Consider the following 18531-nt stretch of genomic DNA (forward strand, 5'->3'; position numbering starts at 1 on the left):
TTCAAATGGTCCTCAAAAGAAAGCAGGGGTAGCCATCCTTATATCAGATAAACTAAAATTTACCCCGAAGACTGTAGTGAGAGATGAAGAGGGACACTATATCATTCTTGAAGGATCTATCCAACAAGAGGACTTGGCAATCCTTAATATATATGCCCCAAATGTGGGAGCTCCCAAATATTTAAATCAATTAATAACCAAAGTGAAGAAATACTTAGATAATAATACACTTATACTTGGTGACTTCAATCTAGCTCTTTCTATGCTAGATAGGTCTTCTAAGCACAACATCTCAAAGAAATGAGAGCTTTAAATGATACACTGGACCAGATGGATTTCACAGATATCTACAGAACTTTACATCCAAACTCAACTGAATACACATTCTTCTCAAGTGCACATGGAACTTTCTCCAGAACAGACCACATACTGGGTCACAAATCGGGTCTGAACCGATACCAAAAGATTGGGATCGTCCCCTGCATATTCTCAGACCATAATGCCTTGAAATTAGAACTAAATCACAACAAGAAGTTTGGAAGGACCTCAAACACGTGGAGGTTAAGGACTATCCCGGTAAAAGATGAAAGGGTCAACCAGGAAATTAAGGAGGAATTAAAAACATTCATGGAAACTAATGGGAATGAATATACAACTGTTCAAAATCTTTGGGATGCAGCAAAAGCAGTCCTAAGGGGGAAATACATCGCAATACAAGCATCCATTCAAAAACTGGAAAGAACTCAAATACAAAAGCTGACCTTACACATAAAGGAGCTAGAGAAAAAACAGCAGATGGATCCTACACCCAGCAGAAGAGAGTTAATTAAGATTCGAGCAGAACTCAATGAAATCGAGACCAGAAGAACAGTGGAACAGATCAACAGAACCAGGAGTTGGTTCTTTGAAAGAATTAATAAGATAGATAAACCATTAGCCAGCCTTATTAAAAAGAGGAGAGAGAAGACTCAAATTAATAAAATCATGAATGAGAAAGGAGAGATCACTACCAACACCAAGGACAAACGATTTAAAAACATATTATGAAGAGCTATATGCCAATAAATTAGGCAATCTAGAAGAAATGGACGCATTCCTGGAAAGCCACAAACTACCAAAACTGGAACAGGAAGAAATAGAAAACCTGAACAGGCCAATAACCAGGGAGGAAATTGAAGCAGTCATCAAAAACCTCCCAAGACACAAGAGTCCAGGGCCAGATGGCTTCCCAGGGGAATTCTATCAAACATTTAAAGAAGAAACCATACCTATCCTACTAAAGCTGTTTGGAAAGATAGAAAGAGATGGAGTACTTCCAAATTCGTTCTATGAGGCCAGCATCACCTTAATTCCAAAACCAGACAAAGACCCCACCAAAAAGGAGAATTACAGACCAATATCCCTGATGAACATGGATGCAAAAATTCTCAACAAGATACTGGCCAATAGGATCCAACAGTACATTAAGAAAATTATTCACCATGACCAAGTAGGATTTATCCCTGGGACACAAGGCTGGTTCAACACTCGTAAAACAATCAATGTGATTCATCATATCAGCAAGAGAAAAACCAAGAACCATATGATCCTCTCATTAGATGCAGAGAAAGCATTTGACAAAATACAGCATCCATTCCTGATCAAAACTCTTCAGAGTGTAGGGATCGAGGAAACATTCTTCGACATCTTAAAAGCCATCTACCAAAAGCCCACACCAAATATCATTCTCAATGGGGAAGCACTGGGAGCCTTTCCCCTAAGATCAGGAACAAGACAGGGATGTCCACTCTCACCACTGCTATTCAACATAGTACTGGAAGTCCTAGCCTCAGCAATCAGACAACAAAAAGACATTAAAGGCATTCAAATTGGCAAAGAAGAAGTGAAACTCTCCCTCTTCGCCGATGACATGATACTCTACCTAGAAAACCCAAAAGCCTCCACCCCAAGATTGCTAGAACTCATACAGCAATTTGGTAGTGTGGCAGAATACAAAATCAATGCCCAGAAATCAGTGGCTTTTCTATACACTAACAATGAGACTGAAGAAGGAGAAATTAAGGAGTCAATCCCATTTACAATTGCACCCAAAAGCATAAGATACCTAGGAATAAACCTCACCAAAGAGGTAAAGGATCTATACCCTAAAAACTATAGAACACTTCTGAAAGAAATTGAGGAAGGCACAAAGAGATGGAAAAATATTCCATGCTCATGGATTGGCAGAATTAATATTGTGAAAATGTCAATGTTACCCGGGGCAATGTACACATTGAATGCAATCCCTATCAAAATACCATGGACTTTCTTCAGAGTTGGAACAAATAATCTTAAGATTTGTGTGGAATCAGAAAAGACCCCGAATAGCCAGGGGAATTTTAAAAAAGAAAACCATATCTGGGGGCATCACAATGCCAGATTTCAGGTTGTACTACAAAGCTGTGGTCATCAAGACAGTGTGGTACTGGCACAAAACAGACACATAGATCAATGGAACAGAAGAGAGAACCCAGAAGTGGACCCTGAACTTTATGGTCAACTAATATTCGATAAAGGAGGAAAAACTATCCACTGGAAGAAAGACAGTCTTTTCAATAGATGGTGCTGTGAAAATTGGACATCCACATGCAGAAGAATGAAACTAGACCACTCTCTTTCACCATACACAAAGATAAACTCAAAATGGATGAAAGATTTAAATGTGAGACAAGAGTCCATCAAAATCCTAGAGGAGAACACAGGCAACACCCTTTTTGAACTCAGCCACAGTAACTTCTTGCAAGATTCATCCACGAATGCAAAAGAAACAAAAGCAAAAATGAACTATTGGGACTTCATCAAGCTAAGAAGCTTTTGCACAGCAAAGGATACAGTCAACAAAACTATAAGACAACCTACAGAATGGGAGAAGATATTTGCAAATGACGTGTCAGATAAAGGGCTAGTTTCCAAGATCTATAAAGAACTTATTAAACTCAACACCCAAGAAACAAACAATCCAATCATGAAATGGGCAAAAGACATGAACAGAAATCTCACAGAGGAAGACATAGACATGGCCAACAAGCACATGAGAAAATGCTCTGCATCACTTGCCATCAGGGAAATACAAATCAAAACCACAATGAGATCCCACCTCACACCAGTGCGAATGGGGAAAATTAACAAGGCAGGAAACCAAAAATGTTGGAGAGGATGTGGAGAAAAGGGAACCCTCTTACACTGTTGGTGGGAATGTGAACTGGTGCAGCCACTCTGGAAAACTGTGTGGAGGTTCCGCAAAGAGTTAAAAATAGACCTGCCCTATGACCCAGCAATTGCACTGTTGGGGATTTACCCCAAAGATTCAGATGCAATGAAACGCCGGGACACCTGCACCCCGATGTTTCTAGCAGCAATGTCCACAATAGCCAAACTGTGGAAGGAGCCTCGGTGTCCATCGAAAGATGAATGGATAAAGAAGATGTGGTTTATGTATACAATGGAATATTACTCAGCCATTAGAAATGACAAATACCCACCATTTGCTTCAATGTGGATGGAACTGGAGGGTATTATGCTGAGTGAAGTAAGCCAGTCGGAGAAGGACAAACAGTGTATGTTCTCATTCATTTGGGGAATATAAATAATAGTGAAAGGGAATATAAGGGAAGGGAGAAGAAATGTGTGGGAAATATCAGAAAGGGAGACAGAACATAAAGACTCCTAACTCTGGGAAGTGAACTAGGGGTGGTGGAAGGGGAGGAGGGCGGGGGGTGGGGGTGAATGGGTGACGGGCACTGAGGGGGGCTCTTGACGGGATGAGCACTGGTTGTTATTCTGTATGTTGGTAAATTGAACACCAATAAAAAATAAATTTATTATTAAAAAAATAATAATAAAAAAATAAAGGGTTAAAAAAATAAATAAATAAAGCTCAGCAGTTCCTGAACCACATATGACCAGAGCACTTACAGGGAATATGACTACTGTGATACGGGCAGCCCAGGTGGCTCAGTGGTTTAGTGCTGCCATCAGCCCAAGGCCTGATCCTGGAGACCCAGGATTGAGTCCCATGTTAGGCTCCCTGCATGGAGCCTGCTTCTCCCTCTGCCTGTGTCTCTGCCTCTGTGTGTGTGTGTGTGTGTCTCATGAATAGGTAAATAAAATCTTAAAAAAAAATAACTATTATGATAATAATAAGCCTTTGGGTGAATGATGTTATTAGTCACCATTATAAACATTTCATAAGTTAGCTTCTTTATCTTTACACCAGTATAAGGGATGTTGTTGCTATTGTTATCATCCCACTGGACAGATAAGGATACTCACTTATGTGAATGGAACTTGCCTGAGGCCATACACACCAAGCTGAGCCTTCAAACTAGCATTGCTCTGACCAAAGTGGACTCACCCATAGCTCTTTGCTACCTTCCCAAGAACTGAGAACATGGAGACACATTAATGGTAGGATAGCATCATTCAGACAGCATAATCCATCCTACACTCCCAAATTTCAGAACATATTTCACCTCCAGATTTTCATAGCAATCCTTTGAAATTTGTCACATGTTCTGAGCCTGACAATTTCCCATAGCCTTGTCATTCTGCATGAGAATTGAAGCTGTATTGGACCTGTAATTGTGATATATCTGCGCATGTTTAGAGTCAGTGTGCCTGATAGACTAAAAAAGTCCTAGTAAATAACTAAACAAATGAATTAAAAGTATACGTTTATATCATTTGGTGTCTGTATTCTTAACCAAATATAAACATGTTACTCATTTTATCCTTCAAACAACTCTCCGAAGTAGGAACTATTATTATGCCCATTTTACAGATGATAAAGCTGAGGCACAGCATGTTTAAATAACTTACCCAAGGTTTCTTTTCTTTTAAGGACTCTATTTATTTATTCATGAGAGACACACACACAGAGAGAGTGAGAGGCAGAGACACAGGCAGAGGAAGAAGCAGGCTCCATGCAGAGAGCCTGATGTGGCACTGATCCCGGGTCTCCAGGATCACGCCCTGGGCCAAAGGCGGGCACTAAACCACTGAGCCACCCAGGGATTCCCTTGTCCAAGTTTTCTTATACTCAATAGCATTACTAGAATATGAAACCATGCTCAAGTCTGGGCTCTTTACCACTATGTTGACTCTCAACTATCTGTTGGTTACTCAAGTCAAGATATCAGAAGTTGAATGTATAGATTTATATTTAAAACAAAATATTTAACAAAAATTTAAGAGCTATGGGTTTAGTAAACATCAGCATATGAATGATATTTGAGTCAAATATAAAGAAGATATAACTCAGAACAAATGTTCAAAGCGAATTGAGTCCAAATTAAAAGAAGAACTAAAACCTAAAATTTTGCTGAGCAATATGAACTATTATTGATGCTGCTATTTCCTTCGTGTGACATATTGACAATGTTTGATACTTTTGTCCATATCATTCTTGAAATCTTTGGATTCTATTTCACAGTGGAATAGGCAATACTTAATGGAATAAAAAAAGGGAAAGATAATAATTTAATGAAAATAATACTAATAATCAGAACAAAACAATACGTTTTTATTGCATGATTACAATAGAATTCAATAAACTGCAATATAATTACATATATGACTTCATTCTTACAATATTCCTATTAAAGGGCATGCATTTTTCTTTCTTTTTTTAATTTAATTAAATTAATTTTTTTGAGAGTGAGAGCATGAATCGGTGGGCCTGGGGTAGGATGCTGAGGGAGAGGGAGAGAGAGCATCTTAAGCAGACTCCAAGCCCAGCACAGAGCCCAATGTGGGGCTTGATTTCACAACCCTGAGATCATAACCTGAACCAAAATCAAGAGTCAGCCTCTTAACCAACTGAGCCACTCAGGAGCCCCTGGCATGTACTTTTTTAGTCCTATTTCACAAATAAGAAAACTGAGAAAATAACTTAAAAAGAGTTAGAAGTCTTGACTAAGGGGTGCCTGGGTGGCTCAGTTGATTAAGCATCTGCCTTTGGTTCAGGTCACAATCCTGGGGTCTTTGGATCTAGTCCTATGTTGTGGTAGGGGAGGTTTCTGCTCAGCAGGTAGCCTACTTCTCCTTCTCCTTCACATTCCTCCCTCGTTCTCTCTCTCTCAAATAAATAAATAAAATCCGTAAAAGATAAATAAGTAAAAAATAAAAATCTTGACTAGTGTTATGTGACTGTAAGGGTAGAACTAGGACTTGAACAATTGTCATAATATACTGCTTTGAGCTATATAGTTTTATTTATATTTTTCTAAGTAATTGTATGTTTCATTTTAAAAATATGTGTTTTTATTAAAATAATATGTAAAAGCTGAAGCAACAGGAAGTACAAAAAGGTCTATCATGAAAAACAAAAATAGTTTCATATACCATTCTCCAACACCAAATGGCATACTCCAAAGAAGTTTGTTTGTTTGTCTGTTTGTTTGTTTGTTAGAATTCATTTATTTATTCATGAGAGACATAGAGAGCCAGAGGCAGAGACATAGGCACAGGGAGAAGCAGGCTCCGTGCAGGGAGACTGATGTGGGACTCTATCCCTGGACCAGGATCACACCCTGAGTGGAAGGCAAGATGCTCAACTGCTAAGCCACTCAGGCATCCCAAGAGGAGGTTTTAACTCTTACTATCTTAGTTCATTCTAATAATTATGAACGTATATTTATATATTGGTTCCTTGATCATCAATTTTTGTATCTGTTGATGATGCTTTAACTGATATTACTGCTATCTTTTTTTAAAAATGTATTTATTTTAAAGAGAGAGAGAGAGCACACAGGCAGGGGAAAGAGAGAGTGCTAAGCCGACTCCACAGAGTCCAACCCAGGACTTGATCCCATGACCATGAGATCATGACCTGAGCCCAAATCAAGAGTTAACCGACTCAACCAACTGAGCCACCCAGATGACCCTACTGGCTATCTATCATCATTATTCTTCTATTGACTGTCTAACTTTTATGATAAACTCAGACTTATATGCCTTTTTCACTACATTTGCAAATCTCTTCTCTCCCTAGCCTTCATTCCACTGATCCTCTATCCTCCACCTCCCAGCTCTTTCCAGCAGCTAACTCTTGTTTGTCAAATTTAACTTACAGCTTCTAACACCTGTAAGCCCCTAACAGGTGAAGGAGAATCAGATTAGCAATATTGACTTATAGACGTAAGACAGAAAATCATAGTTCTTCCCATTTGTCCAAGCACAATTCCATCAACCTAACCCTAAAGAAAATTAATGTTCAATAAGAAAAAAATAAACATATAAAATAACATATACTTTATGACATAAAATAATTTAAAAACAAAATAAAATAAAATAAAATAATTTAGAAATAAGAGTATCTGCCAATATGAATAAATATATATATGAAGTATTATATATAATATATATGAAAATTACAATCAATAATATCTGCTAATATAGAGAGATAAAATAATATATATTCTTGCTATAATTATTGATTTAAAATGTTTCCAAAATGAATCTAAATTATTGTGTTTAACTATTGTAATTAATGTTTAACTATTGTCACTCTGTGATCATGGGAAAATAAATATTATGTTGTTCTTCTAATAATTTCAAATAATCCTTTTCAATAATTGTTTTAAGTTATATTTGTAATATCCAGTTTTCCAAAAAAGGTTATTTTTAGCAATTTATACTGGTCAATAATATTGTTATGTTTGAATTTATCACTTATTTTTTTTAAAGATGTTATTTATTTATTCACGAGAGACACAGAGAGAGAGGCAGAGACATAGGCAGTGGGAGAAGAAGGCTCCACACAGGGAGCCTGATGTGGGACTTGATCCCGGGACTCCAGGATCATCCCTTGGGCTGAAGGCAGGCGCTAAACCGCTGAGCCACCCAGGTGTCCCTTTTCACTTATTTTTAAATTTAAAATCCAGGAACTTGTGAACTGATCAGTAATTATTTATTTTTTATTCATTTAAGAAAACTGAGTTTTGGTGACATTTTCTTGGCTTGATTTGTCTTACATTGACTTCTTTGACTTTCTTCTTCAATTGGGACCAAACCAGGGATTAAAAGACTCAAATCATTGGATTTGCATCAGATGGAAGATTACTGAGGTCATGAGTTAATGCATTATCTGTTTCAGTCTCATTTGTGTTTAGAAATGTGGCTTGACAGCCAAACAGGCCTGGACCCAAATCCCACACCTACAACTTCCTAACTGTGCACTCTTGGTAAGTTATTTAGTATCTATATCCTTCAAATTCAGGTATGAGGATTAAATAAAAAAGAGCTCCATAAATATTTATTGAATACAGAATTGCTTTTAATATAAATGTTTTTAGTAATTTTTATTTCACAGATGATAACCTCAACTTCTGACCAAAGTTGTATCAACATACAGATCAGCAGCGCTCTCTTCAAAGCACTCAGAGTATAACACCCAGAAGCAAAAGTTTGCTTCTCAAGTCATCTATATAGTTATAATTAATTTAAACCAGCTATTGTTTAGTCTTTGCTGGTAACACTGCTAATATTTATACTTCAAATAGCATGGGAAAAGTTCTTGTCTTGATCATATATAATATAGACCTGGCCTTCCTGCTTGTAATAGTAATAACTAATACCTATAGCATGGTTTATTATGTGCGAGGCCCTTCACAAACATAAAAAATGGTGCTAAGGCATCAGTATGTATGAACTATTTGTGCAGAGATGGAAACAGAGATGTGGCTCCTTCACTCTCTCCAGCCTCTCCTGGATTTCTCTAGACCACTAACTATAGTAGGAACTAGTTACATAACTAAAGTAGTTACTGGCAGATTCACAAAGTTCTTTATGCACCTGAGCAAGAGGTAGCTCACAGGACTATTCATATAGCACCAAGTCAAGGTCTTCTGACTCAAAACACCATATTCTATACGGGGTACTTGGGTGGCTCAATTTGTTAAGCATCTCTCTCTCTCTCTCTCTCTTTTTTTTTTTAATTTATGATAGTCACAGAGAGAGAGAGAGAGAGAGAGAGAGAGAGAGGCAGAGGGAGGAGCAGGCTCCATGCACCGGGAGCCCGATGTGGGATTCGATCCCGGGTCTCCAGGATCGCGCCCTGGGCCAAAGGCAGGCGCCAAACCGTTGCGCCACCCAGGGATCCCCGCATCTCTCTTTTTTTTAAGATTTTATTTATTCATAGAGACAGAGACAGAGAGAGGCAGAGACACAGGCAGAGGGAAAAGCAGGCTCCATACAGGGAGCCCAACGCGACTCGATCCCGGGTCTCCGGGATCACAACGCAGGCTGCAGGCAGCGCTAAACCGCTGCGCCACGGGGGCTGCCCAAGCATCTGACTCTAAATCTCATTTCAGGTCTTGATCTTAGGGTCTTGAGTTCAAGCCCTGCATTGGACATGGAGCCTACTTAAAAAAAAAACAAAAGAAAAAAGCCCATCATGTTCTGTAGATAGAGCATAGGAGGCCTCTTTAATATTTTGGGGTCCTGAGAAATGTCCTTTACATGGTTGGTCATAAGATAATCTTTGTATGTTTAAAAGTATGTAATTTTGGCAATACCTTTGACACATTAAAATGAACCTAAAACTTTTACTTCTTTAAGTACATAATGCAATCAAGGGAATCTGGTTCCAGGAAGTATTGAAAGGATTTTGATATTTTTCTTATGCATAGAAATATTTTTATAAAGAACACATTTATGACTTTTGAATTGATCAATCAGTTTGAAATATAAAAAATTAATTTACCTAGATTTCTTTCTTATTTGGCATTTATTCTTTCTTAGGTATAAAAAAACATACTTTTTATTTATTTTCTTTTTTAATTTGTTTTTATTGCAGTTCGATTTGCCAATATATAGTATAACACCCAGTGCTCATCCCATCAAGTGCCCTCCTCAGAGCCTGTCACCCAGTTACCCCACCCCATGCCAACTACCCCTTCCACAGCTCTTTGTTCCTTTCCCAGAGTTAGGAGTTTCTCGTGGTTTGTCTCCCTCTCTAATTTTTCCCACTCGGTTCCCCTCCTTTCCCTTTTACTATTTCTTATATTCCCCGTATGAGTGAAACCATATTATGATTGTCCTTCTCTGATCGACTTACTTCACTCAGCATAATGCCCTCCAGTTCCATCCATGTCAAAGCAAATGGTGAATATTCGTCCTTTCTGATGGCTGAGTAATATTCCACTGTGTACATACACCACATCTTCTTTATCCATTTATCTCTTGAAGGACTTCATGTCTTCTTCCACAGTTTCGCTATTGGGAACATTGCTGCTATGATCATTGGGGTGCAGTTGTCCCAGCATTTCACTACATCTGTATCTTTGGGGTAAATCCCCAGCAGTGCAATTGCTGGGTCGTAGGGCAGGTCTATTTTTAACTCTTTGAGGAACCTCCACACTGTTTTCCAGAGTGGCTGCACTAGTTTGCATTCCCACCAACAGTGCAAGAGGGTTCCCCCTTCTCCACATCCTCTCCAACATTTGTGGTTTCCTGTCTTGTTAATTTTCCCCATTCTCACTGGTGTGAGGTGGTATCTCATTGTCGTTTTAATTTGTATTTCCCTGATGGCAAATGATGCAGAGCATTTTCTCCTGTGCTTGTTGGCCATGTCTATGTCTTCCTTGGTGAAATTTATGTTCATTTCTTCTGCCCATTTCATGATTGGATTTTTGGTTTCTTGGGTGTTGAGTTTAATAAGTCCTTTATAGATCTTAGATACTAGCCCTTTATCTGATATGTCATTTGCATATATCTTCTCCCATTCTATAGGTAGGTTGTCTTTTAGTTTTGTTGACTGTTTCTTTTTCTGTGCAGAAGCTTTTTTTTTTTTGAAGATTTTATTTATTTATTCATGAAAGACACATAGAGAGAGAGGCAGAGACACAGGCAGAGGGAGAAGCAGGCTTCATGCAGGGAGCCTGATGTGGGACTCGATCCCGGAACTCCAGGATCACGCCCTGGGCCAAAGGCAGGCGCTAAACCACTGAGCCACCCAGGGATTCCCTGTGCAGAAGCTTTTTATCTGGATTAAGTCCTAAGAGTTCATTTTTGCTTTTGTGTCCTTTGCCTTCATAGGTGTAACTTGGACGATGTAACTGTGCCCAAGTTCAAAAAGGGTGTTGCCTGGGTTCTCCTCTAGGATTTTTATGTATTCAAATGAAGTCAATAAAAGATTGTTCTTAAAATATACAATCCCTATCTGTACAGAATATTGAAATTTTATGTAATTATTTGTACTTGTTATTTCTCTGGTCTCAGTCCCTTAGCCTACTTCACTAAGGGTGAATTGTGCTCCTATCTGCTTCCTTGTAGGCCTGTACTAATGGTCCACTGTCATGACCAACCAGAGCTGCCAGAAACAGTTCATTTTCTGGGTTTCTCAGACAGACCCCAGCTAGAGTAGACCCTTTTTGTGTTTGTGCTGCTTTTCTACCTTCTGACTTTGGTGGGCAACATAGTCATAATCTTGGTGTCCCACCTGGACCCCTGCCTCCACACACCCATGTACTTATTCCTTACCAAATTGTCCTTCCTAGACCTCTGCTTTACCACCATTTCCATCCCCCAGCTGCTCTTCAACTTGGGTGGCCCAGACAAGACCATCAGTTACACTGGTTGTGCCATCCAGTTATTCATGTTCCTGGGGCTGGGTGGCACAGAATGTGTCCTCCTGGCAGTCATGGCTTATGATCGCTTCACTGCAATCTGTAAGCCCCTTCACTACTCCATCATTGTGCATCCTCAGCTCTGTTGGAAGCTGGTGTCTGTGGCCTGGGGTGTCAGGCTCCTCAACTCCCTGGTGGTGTCTCCAGTGACCGTGAGGCTGCCACGAAGTGGGAGATAGTAAGGTGAAACATTTCCTATGTGAAATTGCCTGTGTGGACACCGTGGCTGTGGAAAGCACTGTTTTCATCTTATCAGTAATGATTGTCCTGCAGCCCCTGGCACTCATCCTGGTCTCCTATGGCTACATTGTCCTGGTGGTGCTGAGCATGAAGTCAGCTATGGGAAGAAGGAAAACTTTCAACACATGTGGGTCCCACTTCACTGTGATCTTGTTTTATGGGAATATTATCTATAAGTATATGCAGCCAGAAAATAATTCTTCTCAGAACCAAAGAAATTTCTCAGAAATTCCTTACCCTCTTCTACAACTTGGTCACCCCCATGTTGAACCCTGTCATCTACACACTGAGAAACAAGGATGTAAAGGGTACCCTGAGGAGGTTCATGTCCAGAAAGTGAGCTGACCATGACTTTTTCTAAGTCTCCTTCTTTTACTTAGTTACCAAAAATAAATAATGCTTGAAATGTAATTCTAGAGTTCGTTTAAACCTTCCAACCTCATTGAGTGTTATATGCAAATGATAAGTTACTGAACACTACATCTGAAACTAAGTATAGTAATACATTAGTTAATTGAATTTAAATAAAATTAAATAAAAAACAAACCCTCCAACCTACTCAATAAAAATTTCCAGGGATGGAGTTTGGGAATATATATTATAAAGCCCCAATATGATGCTGATGATAAACTAGGTTGGACATAAATTTTAATTTGCATAATACCTTATGTCCCCTTCAAATCATTTTTCCTCCTCCTTTCCAAGTGGTCACATCTAATTAAAATCCAACAAAACTATGAATCAATGCTTTAGTACTGTGGGCTGAGAGTGGACTGGCTTAAGTTATACCCAAATAAAATTGTATAAGGATCTTTCCTCTCATTGGTACTTTGTGTAATTATCATTTTTATCACAGAATTAGGCCAATGTAGTGCCAAAATACAATACTTTTTGTATTCTAATAGCTTTAAATTTCACTGTCTGGAGAAGATAGCACCATTACCCTAAACACAGCCCCTGATATTTAAATTATTTGAACTCAGCTTTGTTTCACTGATCAGCTATATTACAATGATCTGGACAGATATTTTGTTTGATTTAAATACAGATTCTCAAGGCTCAGTCACTGAAGCTCTCATTTTAGTAAGTCTAGAAATATTTGTGTTGAAAACTGTCTTGTTTTAACATGGATTTAAGTTTGAAAACAAATAATCCATTCCAGATCCTTCCATTTGACAGATTAGGAAACTGAGGCATGGTGAAACATATTTATAATCAAACAGACACATGAATAATGGAGCCAAAATTTTTTATTGTTATGTGACATATTTTTATTATATTATGAAGTATAGTTGACAATTAATTAATTAATTAATACAATGTTGTATTAATTTCAGGTGTAAAACATTAGGATTCAACAATTCTATACATTACTCAATGCTCTCACCATAAGTATAGTCACCATACAACATTATTATAATATTGCTAATTATATTCCCTATGCTGTACTTCCCATTTTTGTGACTTATTTATTTTATGACTGGAAGTTTGTATCTCTTAATCCCCTTCACCTATTTGGCCCATGCTCCCACCCTCTTCCCCTGTGGTAACCACTAGTTGTCTGTATTTATAAGTCTGTTTCTAGTTTGTTTGTTCATTCATTTGCTTTGTCTTTTAGATTCCACATTTATGTGAAATCATATGGTATTTGTCTCTCTATGTCTGATTTATTTTACTTAGCATGATACCCTCTAGGTCCATCCATGTTGCTGTAAATGGCAAGTTCTCATTCTTTTTTAAGTCACAAGGATGAAAGGTACAGCATAGGGAATATAGTCAATGATATTGTAATAACGTTGTATGGTGACAGATGGTAGCTACACTTGTGGTGAGCATAGCATAATGTGCAGATAAATTGAATCACTATGTTGTACATCTGAAACTAATATAACATCATGTGTCAACTATACTTACATTTAAAAATATTTTTTAAAAATTTCTCATTCTTTTTTATAGCTGAGAAATATAGTAGAGCTAAAATTTTAACATAAGAATCTGAATTATCAGAATGAGTGTAAATGTCCACACTTTTTAAATCCAAATTTTATTGAAAGGCTTATAAAAAGTCGCAATGATAAAAACAAATATGGAAACCATGTATGTGCCACCACATGTTTAGATCTTTATACACACACAAGGCTTAGGAAAGTTTTACAAAGTTATAAGTGACTAATTTTTCCTTAGAAATAAATTCAAGGGGCACCTGGGTGGCACTGTTGGTTGAGCATTCAACTCTCGGTTTCAGCTCACGTCATGACCTCAGGGCTCTGAGATCGAGCCCCTGGGCCAGGATCCATGCTCAGCCTGGTGTCTAGTTGAGATTCTCCCTCTCTCTCTGCTTCCACTCCTTCACCTCACTAGCACTCTAAATAAATAAATAAATAAATAAATAAATAAATAAATAAATAAATAAATATTTTTTTTAAAAAAAAGAAAGAAATTCAAAAGTGTCTTCTCACTCTGATTCAGCTTAAGAATAAGGGTCTTATCCTAGGGAGCTCTTTAAATAGGTACTTTGTGAATTAAAAATTTCAAGTAGTCAGTGCTAGACATAGCTTTGGAGCAAGCATAAAATAAAAGTTAACCAAATAATTGTATTGTTTTGTTTTCTTTTTACTGGAGATGTTTATTTATATCAATTTTCTTAAAAATTATATTAAGTAGGATTATGGGCTAGATACCACATTAAGTAGCATCCTTTTGTATCCATGCAGAAAAATAGTAAAGGTTATTTTAAAAAATGCCAAAGGAGACATTTCCTGGAGTAAAACCAGATAAAGACAACTTTACTTTTCAATTAAGAAGGGGTTTCTGTAACTGGAGACCCTTACTTTCCTGTCCACAGTCACTCCCACCAGACAGTTCACATTGCTTCATTTTTCCCTCTTAGGCCAACAACCCACAAATCCAAATTCCATGCTAAAAGTTGATTCCAGGGCAGCCCGGGTGGCTCAGCAGTTTAGGGCCGCCTTTAGCCCAGGGCTTGATCCTGGATACCCAGGATCGAGTCCCACGTCAGGCTCCCTGCATGGAGCCTGCTTCTCCCTCTGCCTGTGTCTCTGCCTCTCTCTCTCTCATTCTCTCTCTCTCTCTGTCTTTCATGAATAAATAAATAAAATATTTTTAAAAAATAAAAATAAAAGTTGATTCCAAACACCAGCCATTATATTTCCGATTATTTTCTGGCCTAAATCATACCTGTGTGAACAAATTTAACTTTTATAAATCAAACTCATCCTTCATAAAGCAAAATATTTCTTTGTCTCAATTCATCTCTTTCCTCCAACAGACAGAATGTTTACAAAGATTAAAAACATTAGCCACATTCTTGGCTTCTATCTCTGCCTTCATTTGAAATCCTCAGTGATCAAAATCACTCTGGTCTTAGCATGTAAAAGACATTATACAAATATTTGCTGGTTGAATGAATAAAAAAGTTTATTACCCTGTGTTTTTCTTATGAAAATGATCATGGGGCAGCCCAGGTGGCTCAGCGGTTTAGCGCTGCCTTCAGCCCAGGGCCTCATCCTGGAGACCTGGGATCAAGTCCCACGTCGGGCTCCCTGCATGAAGCCTGCTTCTTTGCCTGTCTCTCTGCCTCTCTCTGTGTGTCTCTCATGATTAATTAAATAAAATCTTTAAAAAAAAAAAAAAGAAAATGATCATGTAATGTGTAAGTAATATGACATGTATCTCCTTCTAGAAATCCCTCTATACCTACTTGGCCCACAAAGGTAGGGGAATTCTGACAAGAGACCATCACACAGAGCTGGGGCCTCAAAAGCCTACCACCTTGGGGTAAGGGTGCATAAGAAATGCATCCATATTGCAGAAGACAGAAAAGAAACTTGCTCCTCTTGACTTTGAAGAATAATGGAGTGGCTGGTGGGTGAGGAAAAGGCTTTATCCTGAAAATTTATAACTTCAAGAGTGCCAATGTGTATATCTGCAACCAAAATCCATGCTGTGGTCTGAGAAAACTTGAGAATTGCTCTTTCTCTCAGAGTGCTTTTATAATTTTCTCTGTCTCTGATAGCCTTTTAAAAATAACTGTCTTGGTTTTTTTATTGAGATATAATTGGCATAACATTGTATTAGTTTTAGGTGTACAGAAATGATTTGATGTTTGTATATATTGTGAAATGATCATCACATTAAATCTAGTTAACATATATATATAGTTAAATTATTTTTGTGATGAGAAATTTTAACATTTATTCTCTTAGCAACTTCGAAATATCCAATAAAGTATTATAAACTATTGTCATCTTGCTGTACATTAGACACTCATGACATTTATTTTATAACTGGAAGTTTGTATCTTTTGATCCCTTTCACCCACCCCCTACCCTCCCCACCTGGCAACCACCAATCTGTTAAATCTGTTTTCCATATCTATGAGCTCATTTTTGTTTGTTTTTAAGTTCTTCATATAAGTGAGATCATACAGTATTTGCCTGTCTTTGCCTGTCTTTTTCCACTTAGCAAAATACCTTTAAAGTTTATCCATGTTGTTGTAGATGGCAAAATTTCCTTTCTTATGGCTAAATAATATCCCATTATATATACATACCACAGCTTCTTTATCTATTCATGCATCAATGGACATACCTGTTAGAATGGCTATTCTCAAAAAGACAAGAGACAGTAACTAGTGACCAGGATGTGGAGAAAGGAAACCCTTGTGCCCTGTTGGTGGGAACATAAATTGGTACAGACACTATGGGAAATAGTATGGAAGTTCCTCAAAAAATTAAAAATATAACTACCTTATGATCTAGAAATCCCACTTCTGGGTATTTATCCAAAGGAAATGACTCATTATCTCAAAGAGATATCTGTACTCCCATGTTCATAGTAGTATTATTCACAGTCCCAAGGTATGGAAACAATCTAAGTGTTCACCAATGGACGAATGCATAAAAAAATTGTGGTATAGGGCGCCTGGGTGGCTCGTGAGTTAAGCATCTGACTCTTGGTTTCAGCTCATGTCATGATCTCAAGACTGTGAGATTGAGCTCTGTGTTGGGCTCCCTACTTGGTGAGGAGTCTGTTTGATATTCCTTTCTCCCTCTTCTTCTGCCCCGCTCCCCTCAAAAATAAATAAATAAACCATTTTAAAAACAGAAATTGTGGTATATACATACCATGGAATATTATTCAGCCTTTAAAAAGGAGGAAATCCTTTTTATGACATTTATGACAACATGGGTATACCTGGAGGATGTTATGCTAAGAGAAATAAGCCAGACCAAGAAAGGCAAATACTGCATGGTATCCCTCACAGGTGGCCAGGGGGGAGTACAATTCATAAAAACAGAGTAAAAAAGTGTTTGCTAGGGATTGGAGAATTGCTAGTGGGGAGTGAGGTGGAAATGAAGAGAAGTTGGTAAAAGGGTACAAACTTTCTGTTATTATGTGAGTAAGTTCTGATATCTAACATATAGCACAGTGACTATCATTAATAACACTATTGTATAATTGAAATTTGTTAAGAGAACAGAACTTAAATGTTCACACACACACACACAAAGATAAATATGTGAGATGACAGATGTGTTAACTCCATGGGGAAATCCTTTCATAAGGTATATGTATAACATCATGTTGAAGACTTTAAAAATCTTAGTCTTAAAAAAAAATCTTAGTTTTATTTGTCAACTGTACCTCAATAAAGTTGAGGGAGCAGAAAGGATTGCATTGGGACACCTGAAAATGAAGTTTTTATTAACAAAGAGTGAATGTAGTCCCCATGTTTAAGAACTATTATAACAAAAATTTATATACTGGGTATGTGAAATTTTTTGCATAATAAAAACCACTAATTCAAAAATAAAATTTAAAAAAGGACTATAATCTTTGAGCAAAATCTTGAATTAGTAATGGAATATGGTGTATGGGAAAATAGAATAAGATAATACCTTTAAAATGAAGCAAAATAGTAGAATAATAAATGTGTAATGGAATGTTTGCTCCAGTGTTGTTCTCACACATACAGGGTCCATGGAATAAACACAGCTTTATATATTGAAGGTGTGCTTTTTATTTAATCTTGTAGACAGTGGTTACCAAGACTATTTTTAGAAAGTAATGATGTGGTTGTGTCAGTTTTAGAAAAAATAATTCAGATAATGCTATAGAAGCTTAGGGTTGGTGTGGTTGGAGGATCTCTTAGGAGATTAATTTAATGGGTTAGACAAGGGTAAAAAGAGCTTAAGTAAACCTTGATAACAAATAGAAAATGTGCACTGCACAGTGAATCTATTCTAAAACTATGTCAGAAAGAATAAGCAAGGCATAGGTTCAGTGGTTGAACAAAAACAGAGGGAAGAATCAGGAATAATTCAGGGGAGTCTTACTGAGGTTGTTAAGGGTTTGGTATTGAGATTCTGAAAGTCTGACATGCAAAACAGCAGCTGCTTTTAGAATATGATACATCAGGTTGTAAAACCATGGAAATTTTAGAGTTCACAAATAATTTTCATACATAGCCAAGATTCCACTTGCTTTTAGTATGGAACTCAAGAAGGGTCTAAATTATGGATGTGGGGATCCCTGGGTGGCGCAGCGGTTTGGCGCCTGCCTTTGGCCCAGGGCGCGATCCTGGAGACCCGGGATCGAATCC

At 37.7% G+C, this 18531-nt stretch overlaps 1 pseudogene; it reads left to right on the plus strand.

Annotated features, from left to right (window-relative positions):
- Nucleotides 1–11336: 11336 nt before the first annotated feature.
- LOC112656139 (olfactory receptor 2W3-like) lies at nt 11337–12246 on the plus strand (annotated as a pseudogene).
- Nucleotides 12247–18531: the final 6285 nt, after the last annotated feature.

Source organism: Canis lupus, chromosome 35 (assembly GCF_003254725.2).
Source record: "Canis lupus dingo isolate Sandy chromosome 35, ASM325472v2, whole genome shotgun sequence".
Classification (NCBI taxonomy): Eukaryota; Metazoa; Chordata; class Mammalia; order Carnivora; family Canidae; genus Canis; species Canis lupus.